Source organism: Carlito syrichta, unplaced genomic scaffold (assembly GCF_000164805.1).
Source record: "Carlito syrichta isolate Samal-C Ts95f unplaced genomic scaffold, Tarsius_syrichta-2.0.1 Scaffold304514, whole genome shotgun sequence".
NCBI classification, from domain to species: Eukaryota; Metazoa; Chordata; class Mammalia; order Primates; family Tarsiidae; genus Carlito; species Carlito syrichta.
This window is the reverse complement of record NW_007248610.1, coordinates 74,424-87,455: the sequence shown is the minus strand read 5'-3', so window position 1 is coordinate 87,455 and position 13,032 is coordinate 74,424.

Below are 13,032 nucleotides of genomic sequence, written 5' to 3'. Positions count from 1 at the left end.
TTGGTCTCAAACTCCCAGACTCAAGCGATCCTCCTGCCTGGCCTCCCAAAGTGCTGGGATTCCAGGTGTGAACTTCTGTGCTCAGTCTGGAACCATTCTTTGACCTTCTTGTTTATTGGAAAATAAGAATCCTCTCACTGTCTTTCTAGGTCAGTTCAATCAGCTTTTGCCTTCCGGGATTCAGCAACCTGACCAACCTGTGTGTAATTTGATACAGCTCAGGTAACCCTGGAGTCATAAGCACCCAGTCAGCATGAATTCAATAACAAACAAGGTGTGAGGGCCCAACAAACCTAACTGTTCAAATGGAAATGGTGTATTCAGCCTGGCATCAGTGATACCTAAACTTTACATGAGAAAGTGGCAGCTATCCCTTTTGGAGACATCTTATTCTCCACTCTGCTGCCAGAAGCAAAGTCACTGGCTCAGTGAGACCCTTGAGTCACAGAAGTTTCCCTCAGTTCCTAGGTCTGGTTCACTGACAGTTTGGCTAAGCTGCATCCTGGTGGTATCTGCTGGGCAATGGTTCAGCCTCGGCTCCCGCTATTTAGAACCAAAAACGGACATGATCCCTGTCCACAAGTGGACAGAACACAAGGCTGTTCTTATAGCTCTGACCAATAGTTGTTTTAATGAATCATGTTATACAAGGGGGAGGATTTATTGATAAAGAATTATGTATTGATTCTTACATGTTCACCTTGAGTCACCTTTGAAGGACTCTGAGGCACTACACCTATCGAGATGCTTTTTCCACGACTCAAGAGTTTTTTAACTTGTCGATGTTGATGCCTTTTAGTGCTTCTGCTGTCTTCTGTTTCACCTCTTCTACATAAGGCAAAATGTTTCCCTCTGAGAACTTTTTTTCATCCGGGGAAACAACAACAACAAAAAGTCGCTGAAGCGAGATCGGGTGAATAGGGAGGATGGGGGACAAGGGCCATGCCATTTTTCGTCAAAAACTGCTGAACAGCCGGGCTCGGCGGCTCAGCCTGCAATCCCGTGCCTTTGGGAGGCTGAGGTGAGTGGATGGCCTGAGCCCGCGGGTTCGAGACCCGCCTCGGCAATTTGGCGAGACCTCATCTCTACAAGAAATCAAAAAATCAGCCGGGCGTGGTAGCACGTGCCTGTAATTCCCGCTACTCGCAAGGCTGAGGCGGAAGGATCGCCGGAGCCCAGCAGGTCGAGGCTGTGGTGGCCGGAAACGGCCGCTGCACTCCAGTCTGGGCGATGGAGTGAGACTCCAACTCAAAAACAAAACAAAACAAAAAAAACTGCTGAACACTCAACGTGATGTGGGCAGGTGCACTTGTGAAACATCCATCATGAAATGGGCAAACACGTTGAAAGACTGTCCAAAAAAAAAAAAAAACATTCACTGAGGCCAAACACAGCCTCTTACAACAATATACTGATGCCGATGGGTTCCTAAAACACTTGCCTAGAGGGGAAGCCTGGACTACAAGGGGTCCACTCTCAAAAGTGGCTCAAGCCTGTGATCCTAGCACCTTGGGAGGCTGAGGCGAGAGGATTGCCTGAACCCACGGGTTCGAAATCAACCTGGGCAACATGGTGAGACCTCATCTCTACAATAAATAAAAAAATTAGCCGGACATGGTAGCCCACGCCTGTAGCTCTGGCTACTTGGAAGGTTGAGGCATAGAGATCGTCGGAGCCAAGCAGATCGACACTAGGGTGGTTGTGAACATGCCACTGCATTCCAGTCTGGGCGACAGAGTGATACCTCAACTCAAAAAAAGATAATTCCAGGTTTTTTGGGGTCTCCCCTCATATTTCTACAAACTCTTGGGCTATTGCTGAGGATCTAGTATTTAGACTCCCCTTGGAGAATTGCAGACTGACTTCTTTAGGACCTTAAACTATGGAAGAATATTGTGTGTGCTGATTGAACTGACTGGGTCACTTATGTAGATACCCACACGGAGGTCTCATCCTCTAATGAATTGGTGGTAGTGAAGCACTGATAGGGCCTATACTGTCCACATTGCCACCACTGCTGCTTGGATCCACTGTTGTATTGGACATGGCCGTCCTTCACCATACTCTGGCTACAAAGTAAAGGGCTCTGTGTTTTTCATGCAGTGGCTATCAATTCATGCCAGAATTACGACTTCCACAAAAAGTCAGCCCATTGTCCTGTGATTTTGCAAGGGGGGGGTATGCCCCCCTTCCCCCAGCCCACTGTTGGCAGACTAACTACATCAGAATTTTGACCTTTCCTAGCCCAATCAGTGACAATCAGCATACCACTGGCCCTGGAAACTAATCTGTGTTTGGCTTTCTAGATCATTTGTAGCCTGACAATGGTGCACTGCTTATTACAAAAGCCACTCAACAGTGGACCGATAGTATTTAATGGTTCTCCTACCCTCCCTGCCATGCACTGCCATCTAAAATTGTTGAGCATTCCGGCTGGGTGCAGTGGCTCATGCCTGTAATCCCAGCACTTTGGGAGACCCAGGTGGGGGGATTGCTTGAACCCAACAGTTCAAGACTAACCTAGGCAACATAGCAAGATCCCATCTCTATTTAAGAAAAGAGGAGGGAGAAAAATTGTTGAGCATTGGAACACACTCTACCCCCTTTACCTCTTCTTGGTTCACATACCTTAGTAAATTAGTTTGGTCAATAAATGTGATTATTTCCAGAAAGAGATTATCTCCCCTCAGCCACTTCCTGGAGAATGGTTGGAGCTAAGGGGTTGGGGGATTACAAACATCTATTTTGAAAATGTAGGGTTCTGTGGTGATCTCTCCTGGGCAGGATGCTTCTGTGTGTTCCCAAATGGGAACTCTTCACTAGTCTGGTTGTTCCACTTCCTGCATGGCAGCTTAGACAAAAGGAGGTCTGGGGGATTTAGAGTAGGTTGTGGTTTAGCCACCTGGATTCTCCTGTTGAACTGATACAGTCTCACTCATAAGGATGATGACCACTGGCTTGAATACTCTGTTCATTGTGTCTCCCTGCATTAGACATGCAGGTCAAAGTAGGGGACATCATGGGTCTCTGTAAGTTTTATAAAAACACACTTGTCTCCTTTGCACCTGACCCTTCTGGATGAAAAGCCTGGATGCAAGTAAAGAATAATTGGAAACAGGATACATTTATAGCTACTGGAATAGGACACATACACCAATTTTTTGGCGGTAGAGAAAACTTAAGGCCCAAGAGGCATGGGAGAGAAAAACTTATAATCTTTGTCTTTTTAGAATCACACCTGAAGCCTTCTCATAAAATCTCTCCTAAACTACTGCAAATGTCTTTAATTTGACCATCAAATCTAACATCCTCCACCGGACAACCCTGACAATTATTTGATCACAGTTCCCCTTACCTTTACTAAGAAGTCTATTGGAAATAGACAAAATACCTACTAATATCTCCAGATGTCTCCTCTACTCCCATTTTTAAAATAAAGAGATAGGGTCTTGCTCTGCTGCCCAGGCTGGAGTACAGTGGCATGAACCAGGTCATTGCAACCTCGAACTCCTGAGCTTAAGCGCTTCTCCCAAGTAGCTGGGACTATAGATGCCTACCACCATGCCTTTCTCCTCCACTCCCATGCCTGTAGTCATCAGTCATTCAGTAGGGCAGCTGAATTCCACTCAGCTGGTTGTATGGACAAACAGGACAGGTTGGACTCACTTGGCAGTCTCTCCAAAAATAAGGTCTACACTCAATTATTTAAACTGAGCTGGGAAACCTAAGCCAAGATCCCAGAGTCAACTGGGAGGACACATTGGACACATTGTCAGTCTTTGCTCCCTGACTGATGTTGGTTCCACTTAGGGGTCCCAATAATTATAAACAACAGTATAACAACACTGTATGTACTGGGTGCAGTGGCTCAAGCCTGTAATCCTAGCACTTTGGGAGGCCGAGGCAAAAGGATTGCCAGAGCTCAGGGAATCGAGACCAGTCTGGCAGCTTGACAATACCTCATCTCTACAATAAATCAAAAATTAGCTGGGTATGGTAGTGTACACCTGTAGTTCTGGCTACTTGGAAGGCTGAGGCAGAAGGATCACTGGAGCCCAGCAGGTCACCACTGGGGTGGCCGTGAGCATGCCACTGCACTCTAGCCTGGGTGACAGAGTGAGACCCCAACTCAAAAAAAATAAAAATAAATAAGCTGGGTAGCACATACCTATAGTTCCAGCTATAGCTGAGGCAGAAGGATTGCTTGAACCCAGCAGATCAAGACTGCGGTGGCCATGAGCGTGCCACTGCTTTCCAGCCTGGGCGACAGAGTGAGACTCCTACTCAAAAAACAACAGCAGCAGCAACAAAAAACCTGTATGTATTGAGTGGAAACTGGGCATTAACTTCCCTCTCTCTCCCAAACGTGCTGACTTGTACTTTAGGGATGGTTATAATAGAATGTCAAGCATTTAAGGAAACACCATCAATAGATCATGTAGCCCTCAGACAAGAACAGAGATCTCTTCAAATGAACTTAGTTGTTTTGGGAAACTTTCCAGAAGAATAACTGAGTTGTTAGTAAATACATAATGCGGAGGACTTTCCCTATGGTGCAACTCAGCCAATCAGAAAAGGTGATTCAAAATTTGTCCTGACTTTAGCTGAAGTGGTCAGTGATACCGGCTTGGTGCTAAAAGGTGTTCAAGTCATCTTTAATTTCTATGAATGATAGAATTGCCCTACGTGACTTCTCTACAGACCAAGGCAGAGTCTATGTGGTCTCTAATAATCTTGCTATACCTATATTAATGCTTCAGGCCAAGTGGAAATGTCAATGTAGACACTAAAGGAGAAAACCACCTGACTAAAATCAAAACTGATGGCTTTAGAATTTGTTCAGCTAGTTGGGTCCAGGATCCTGGAGGTATGGTTTTGGTCAATATTGCAGGGTGGCCTCATGGTGTTGCATTTGGAATTCTGTTTATAGTAACCTAATTAAACGCAGTGTCAGGCATATTAAACAGATTCAGTCCTAGCCTCTGTAAGTCGTATTAATCAGAATGGCCATCATATGGCATACCCCTGGGAAACCTCTCCTTTGGTCTCTTGTGTTTTTCTGTATCCTGGGAGCAGAGTTTTTGTTCCAGACTATCTTTTCTTTTCTTTTTTTTTTTTTTGAGTTGGAGTCTCACTCTGTCACCCAAACTGGAATGCAGTGGCCGCTCCTGGTCACTGCAGCCTCGACCCGCTGGGCTCCGGCTTCTCTTATAATGCCTCCCATCATTTATGCAGGCCTTCTTTTTTCTGCAAAAAACAAAAATTAGAAAAGTCAGTATTACGGCTACTGCTTTCGCTATGAGTCATAAAATCTTTTGTCTCTGACCCAGAGACAACATTCACATAACTATAGTTGGCTAATTTGCTTTTGCTTTGTGTGTGTGTGTGTTGGAATCTCACTCTGTTGCTCAAACTGGAGTGCAGTGGCACACTCCCGGTCACCGCACTCCACCGGTGATCCTTCCGCCTCAGCCTTCCAAGTAGTTGGAACTACAGGTGTGCGCCACCACACCTAGTTGATTTTTAAAAACTTTATTGTAGAGACGAAGTCTCACCAAGTTGCCTGAGCTGGTCTTGAACCCCTGGGCTCAGGCAATCTTCTCACCTCTGCCTCCCAAATTGCTGGGATTATAGGCTTGAGCTACTGTGCCGGCCTAAATTTTTTGATTTTGGTGGAGATTTTGATGATTTTTTTCTTTTAACTTTTCAGAGGTTTTGGCCATTTCATCTTTTTATTTATTTTATTTTATTTTTTTTTAGAGTTGGAGTCTGACTCTGTCATCCAGACTGGAGTGCAGTGGCACGCTCCCGACCACCATAGCCTTGACCTGCTGGGCTCCAGCGATCCTTCTGCTTCAGCCTTCCAAGTAGCCCAAACTACAGGCATGTGCTACCATGCCTGGCTAATTTTTTATTTTTTGTAGAGGCGAGGTCTCGAACCCTCGGGCTCAGGCAATCCACTTGCCTCAGCCTCCCAAAGTGCTGGGATTACAGGCTGAGCCACTGATCCCAGGCTGTTTTGGTTTTTGAGACAGGGTTTCACTCTGTCATCCAGGCTAGAGTGTAGTGGCATGATCATGGCTCATTGCAGCCTCAAACCCCTGGGCTCAAGTGATACCCTTGTCTCAGTCTCCTGAGTAGCTGAGACTATATTGGAGCACGCTACCAGATAAGGCTAATTTCCTGATTATTATCATCATTATTATTTTGTAGAGACAGGGGTCTCACTTTGTTGCCCAGGCTGGTCTTGAATTCCTAGTCTCAAGCAATCCCCCATTTCGGCCTCTCAAAGTGCTGAGATTACAGGCATGAGCCACTGTACCCAGACTTAGCTAATTCGTTAGCTTGCAAGTAAGATAAATATCTCACACCCTTCACAGTTCTCAACCACCATTAACAAAATCCTACATTTCTTTTTCCTGCATTCAATAGTGATTCTTAGGGAGAATATCAGTAGTAAGAAAAGGAACTATCTCTCCATTGAATTATAGGAGCTAGGCCATTCAAGTGGAGATAGCCAGTAGAGACTTGGGTATTGCAGTGTTTGACATATAAGAGGTATTCTTTTGTTTGTTTTTTTTTGAGTTGGAGTCTCACTCTGTCGCCCAGACTGGAGTGCAGTGGCCACTCCTGGCCACCGCAGCCTCGACCTACCGGGCTCCGGCGATCCTTCCGCCTCAGCCTTCCAAGTAGCTAGAACTATAGGCTTTTTTTTTCTTTTGAATTGTAGTCCCATTCTTGTTGCCCAGGCTGGAGTGCCGTGGCACGCTCATGGCCACCATCCTTCCGCCTCAGTCTTCCAAGTAGTTGGAACTACAGACGCACGCCACCACGCCCAGCTAATCTTTGTGATTTAATATAGAGACGAGGTCTCACCAAGTTGCCTGGGCTGGTCTCACATCCCCGTGCTCAGGCAATCCTCTCGCCTTGGCCTCTCAAAGTGCTGGGATTACAGGCTGAACCAACGAACCTGCCCATGAGAGATAGATTTGGGAGGGATTACCCAGGAAAAACAAACAAGTGTTGTGCTGGAGCCAGCTCACACCTGCTCACAGGAGCCAACTCAGTGCATATTGTCCCAATTTTATGCTCAGGGACTGATTGGTTGGTAGCTTGAGACTGGCTATAGTGAGAAGATTTACACCATGGAGATTAACAAACGATACGGATCAAGGTTTCCTCACCCCCATGAAAGAGTTGTTATCAGTATGCCACAGAGTATGGTACACCTGATCAACAATAGGGGCAGTTTCCATAATCTATTTTCTTCTGTGGAATGTTGAGAAAAATTGTGCCTAAAAAAGTTAGCCAGGCTTGGTGGTACATACCTGTAGTCCCAGCTACTTGGGAGGCAGAGCCAGAAAGATTGCCTGAGTCCAGCAGTCCAAGGCTGTGGTGGGCCATGGTTATGCCACTGCACTCCAGCCAGGATGGCAGATTCAAAATAATAATAATAATAATAATAATAATAATAATAATAATAATAGTGCCTGTATCGTGGAATTGCTTAGAGGAGTAAATGAGAGACTCTGTAAACGTGCACAGTAGTCTTGGTACATAGTTTATCAAATCAAATCTGAGATGCTACCAAAGTGAAGATTTGGCATTATCCTAGGTCACACTGCGAAGAAAGAAAAAAAAAAAGCCCTGTTAAATTATGCTTTCTTGACCGGGCTCAGTGGTCAGCCTGTAACCCTGCGCTTTGGGAGACCGAGGTGAGTGAATTGCCTGAGCCCGCGGGTTCGAGACCTGCCTGGGTAACTTGGCAAGACCTCATCTCCACAATAAATCAAAAATGAGTCGGGCATGGTAGTGCACGCCTGTAGTTCCAGCTACTTGGAAGGCTGAGGCAGAAGGATTGCCAGAGCCCAGCAGGTCGAGGCTGCGGTGGCCGGGAGCGGCCACTGCACTCCAGTCTGGACGACTGAGTGAGACTCCAACTCAAAAAAAAAAAAAAAAATGCTTTCTTGTCACATTGATTGTAAGACACATCTCAATTTCAGAAATGGTAAAATATGTAAAAATGTCTGTCTTGAGGGCAGAATGGGTGGCTCAAGCTGTAATCCCAGCCCTTTGAGAGGCTGAGGCGAGAGGATTGCCTGAGCTCAGGGGTTCAAGACCAGCCTCAGGCAACTTGGTGAGTCCTCGTCTCTACAATAAATGAATGAATGAATAAATAAATAAATAAGCTGGATGTGGTAGCACGCGCCTGTAGTTTAAGCTACTTGAAAGACGGAGGCAGAAGGATCGCCAGAGTCCAGCAGCTCGACACTGGGGTGGTCGTGAGTGTGCCACTACACTCCAACCTGGGCAACAGAGTGAGACTCCAACTCAAAAAAAAAACTCTGTCTTGGAATGAATAAAGTACAGTCGCATGCTTCATTCACTCTTCACTAATGGCATTTGAACATGCTTCACTAATGGTGCATTATCACTGTGACTAGCTAAAATGTGTGTATGCATAGTAAACAGTCATTTGTCTAGTTCTACCATTGTAATCAACAAAATACAATCAAAATTTCAAAGCATGCAAGAAACATCCATGGGACCATAACAATAACACAGTCATAAACAAGTGAATGCAAAATTAGGAGTTCTCTAAACAATGTATCCACATTTTAGAAAAATGCATGAACTTACATAGAAAGTGAGGAAAGTACCAAGTATATTTATTTGATTAAGTATATATGCCCTAAAAAAAAAAAGATAGGGAACTGGACAACGGAAGGAAAACAGGCTGCAGTGTAATTATCTCAAGGCTATGGGAGTGAATTTATATTGTATAAAGAAAAATTCCTGGAAGCCAATGAATTCAGGCTACTGAACTTGAAGAGAGAAGAGAAACTACTATGTTTGTACAAAAGAACTTCAAAGAGAAATATAGTTTATTTTCTTTTTTACACCATTGAGCTAAAAAAAAAATAGAAGGGCCTTCTCTAATTATGTGAAGAGTTTACAGCTGTTACACAGAATACAGAATTTTAAGCAGGCTGTAACACACAATGACCTCCAGAAAAACTTAACTTCCAACCCCTTAGAAGCAATCTCCAATTTTCTCTGTAAAGCCTAACATTTCGCAGATCTGACCTTTAAACTCACAATGACTCCAGGACACTGTTGCTGAACTAATTTTCCTAAATGCATACTTGCTAACTGACCACAGCTGAGGCACTATATTGGAAATAGTTTAATTAGATTTTTTTTTTTTTGAGTCAGGTTCTCACTCTGTCGCCCAGGCTGTAGTACAGTGATACGATCATGGTTCACCACAGGCTAGATCTCCTGAGCTCAGGCAATTCTTATACCTCAGTCTCCCAAGTAGCTGAGATGACAGGCGTGTGCCACCACACTCGGCTAATTTTTAATTCGTTTGTAGAGATGAGGTCTCATTATGTTGCCTAGGCTGGTCTCAAACTCTGGGCTCAAGTGATCCTCCTTCCTGGGCCTCCCAAAGTGCTGGGATTACAAGTGTGAGTCATCATGCGAGGCCTAGTTTGCTGGAAATAGTTTGCAAATCACTTTCCACACCATAACGGCAGGATGCTTCCCCAGACCAGCATAACGGAAACAATATTAAATTATTAATCAGGCTGGTTGCAGTGGCTCATGCCTACAACCCAAGCACCTTGGGAGACCCAGGAAAGAGGATTGCTTGAACCCAGGAGTTTGAGACGAGCCTGGGGAACAAAAGGAGACCTCATCTCTACAAAAAAAATTTTTAAAAATTAGCCAGGCATGATGGCGTGTCTGTAGACCCAGCTACTCAGGAGGCTGAGGTGGATTACCTGAGCTCAGGAGGTTGAGGTTACAGTAAGCCAGGATTATACCACTGTACTACAACTTGGGTGACAGAGTGAGACCTTAACTCAAAAAAAAAAAAAAAATGTGTTTATGACATGCCATTTAGACATGAGCCTTGGGCAGAGCAGTCTGTGAACCTCAGCATTATCAGCAGAAGAGAATAGTGAGACTTGCCTTTTCAGGAGTTCTGAAAAGATCAAGATCTTGTTTTTTTTTTTTTTTTTTTTGAGATAGAGTCTTGGCTCTGTTTGCCCAGGCTGTGTAGTGGTGCAATCTCAGCTCACTACAGCTTCTATCTCTTGGGCTCGAGTGATTCCCCTGCCGATAGATAGATAGATAGATAGATAGAAGGAATATAGATAGATATATAAATATATATGTGTGTGTATATATATATATATATATATTTTTTTTTTTTTTTGAGTTGGCGCTCACTCTGTTGCCCAGGCTGGAGTACAGTGGCATGCTCACAGTCACCCCAGCGTTGACCTGCTGGGCTCCGACAATCCTTCCGCCTCAGCCTTCCAAGTAGTTGGAGCTACAGGCGTGCGCTACCACACTTGGCTAATTTTTTAAATTTATTGTAGAGATGTGGTCTCACCAAGTTGCCCAGGCTGGTCTCGAATCCACGGCCTCAGGCAATCAATTCGCCTCGGCCTCCCAAAGTGCTGGGATTACAGGCTGAGCCACCGAGCCCAGTCCTAAAGACATATTTTTTAGAAGTTCTTTTTAAACTGTATAAATGATTGCAATATGGTATTATAGATAAATTATGATTGCTACCACTACTATTCTTATTTGCCCTGCAAATAATATATGATGCAGTGATATTACCATATCAAGGAATTATCAAGATTCTGCACAAAATAATCATAAAGATACATTAAAGTGCCTTAAAAAAATAAACCATTGTTTCAATATAGAAATTAATCTCATTTTATAAGGCTAGAGGAATGCCAGAAAAATGCCAGAAAAAATGATTAACTTTTAATTCAGACAGACAGAGGTTTGAACCTGAACTTGCCATTTTACTAGCTGTGGAGGGCAGGTTATTTAACCTCTCTGAGTTTAGGGAACCTCACCCCACAGGCTTGTTATGGACATTCTATCACACAAATTGCATAGCTCAATAAATTCCAGGTCTTCTCTCTGTTGTTGTTGGTTTTGTTTTGTTTTGCTTTTGTAATCTAGTTGTTACTTATTAAGTTAGACATTAAAGATATTTGCAAAAAATGTAAAACAGTGCCACTCTTTTACCTAAATTCTGCTTTGGAAAATATAGTTATTTTACATAAATATATTATTTTTGTTAACATGTGGTGGGTTTATTATTTTTATTTTTATCTTTTTTTGAGCCAGAGTCTCACTCTGTTGCCCAGACTGGAGTGCAGTGCACTCACGGCCACCCCAGCATCAACCTGCTGGGCTCAGGTGATCCTTCCGCCTCAGCCTTCCAAGCAGTCGAAACTACAGGTGTGTACTACCACGCCCCACTAAATTTTTGATATATGTAGAGACGAGATCTCACTAAGTTGCCCAGGCTGGTCTTGAACCCCTGGGTTTAGGCAATTCTCTCGCCTTGGCCTCCCAAAGTGATGGAATTGCAGACTTGAGCCACTGCACTCGGGTATTTTTATTTTTAAATGAATTTAAAAATTTAAAAGTTTCTCCATTTTAATTTTTTGCGGGGGCAGATTGTTTTTTATTTTAGAGTTGTAGGGTACAAATGAGGATTTATTACGTAAGTAGTTGCATGCAGGTGAAGTTTGGGCTTCTAGCTGGCCCCCTCTCCCCAAAAGTGGACCAAGTCTTCCCTCTGTTTTTCAATGCTTTTTTTTCCCTTCCATTTTGTAGAGAATTTTGGGAGAGCTCCATGGGGTCATAGGTGCTGGTTATGTTACCCTGCCCCTCATACTTCTGTTCTCTCACATCATGTGTCATAAAACAGTTAAAAGAAACAATGTCACTGAGAGACCCAAGAAACCAAGAAACTTAAAAAGCCATACTTGCTGTAAAAGTAGTGTTTAGTTCACTATATTTTATGTATTCCTACCTCATGCTCATTGTACTTTATGAAATCTTAGTACTTTAAATCCTACCTCAGACCCCGTAGAATTAGGTATATGTCGGGTGCCGGGTAGCGACTGATTGTATAGTTATATAATGTCTTAAGTAGTGTTTGTATTTAGAACTCTTGGGTTAAGCATTGTTAGTCCCAATTGCCATGCTGACTTCTGCTTTTACAACGGGATGTAAATGTTAAAGCGATAAGCCCCTTTCAGACATTCCTTTGCAGCAGACTTGGAGGCGCTGGTAACCCCCTGCCTGCTTGCTCAAGTTAATTTATACACAGTGACTGTATGAACCTAACTTATCAGGCATTCCACTCTGCCCATTAAGTGGGTTTCTGTCAATCACAGGCAGTCAGGTTGAAGCCCACAAAAGGCACCTACGAATCCCAAGTGTTCCCGTACCCATTAGGAGAAATTACCCAATCATGTAAAACCAAGTTTAAAGTTCTTTCCCCTCCCTCTGTAATGATGTATAAAAACTGCTTGCCATACTGGATCGGGGCTCTCGTCCCTGAAGCCACAGCCGGCTTCGTACGTGAGCCCAGACTCGAGCCTGAATAAAGACTCTTGTGTGTTTGCATCAGAGCTGGCACTTTGGTGGTCTCTTGGATTTTGAATTTTGGGTTTAACATCACTTTTCCACTATTTGAGACTCCAGAGTATAAATTCGAGGTGAACTGGAAAATCTAGAGTTGTGTTTTCTCTTATGTCACTATAGGCAAAAATAAAGTTTTATCAATTTATAGTGGCATTTATTCCACTCTTTCTATGTGTCAGGCACTGTATGAAACTTCTTCTTCTTCTTCCTCCTCCTCCTCTTCCTCTTCCTCTTCTTCCTCTTCCTCCTCTTCCTCTTCCTCCTCCTCCTCCTCCTCCTCCTCCTCCTCCTCTTCCTCCTCTTCCTCTTCTTCCTCTTCATCCTCTTCCTCCTCTTCCTCCACCTCCTCCTCTTCAAAAACCAATAAACCCACTAGGCTGCAGATGCGCATGATTAAATTTATAGTGTTATCTAGTCATTCAGTTTAGGATATTCTTGATTGTATCAGGTTAAGGTTTGTTTTTTTAAGTTTCCTTCCAAGACTCACTGAGTTTTCCTTCTGTGGAAAGAAATGTCCTCAGTGATATATTCTAAGTTTCTACCAACTGTGATAAGTTACAG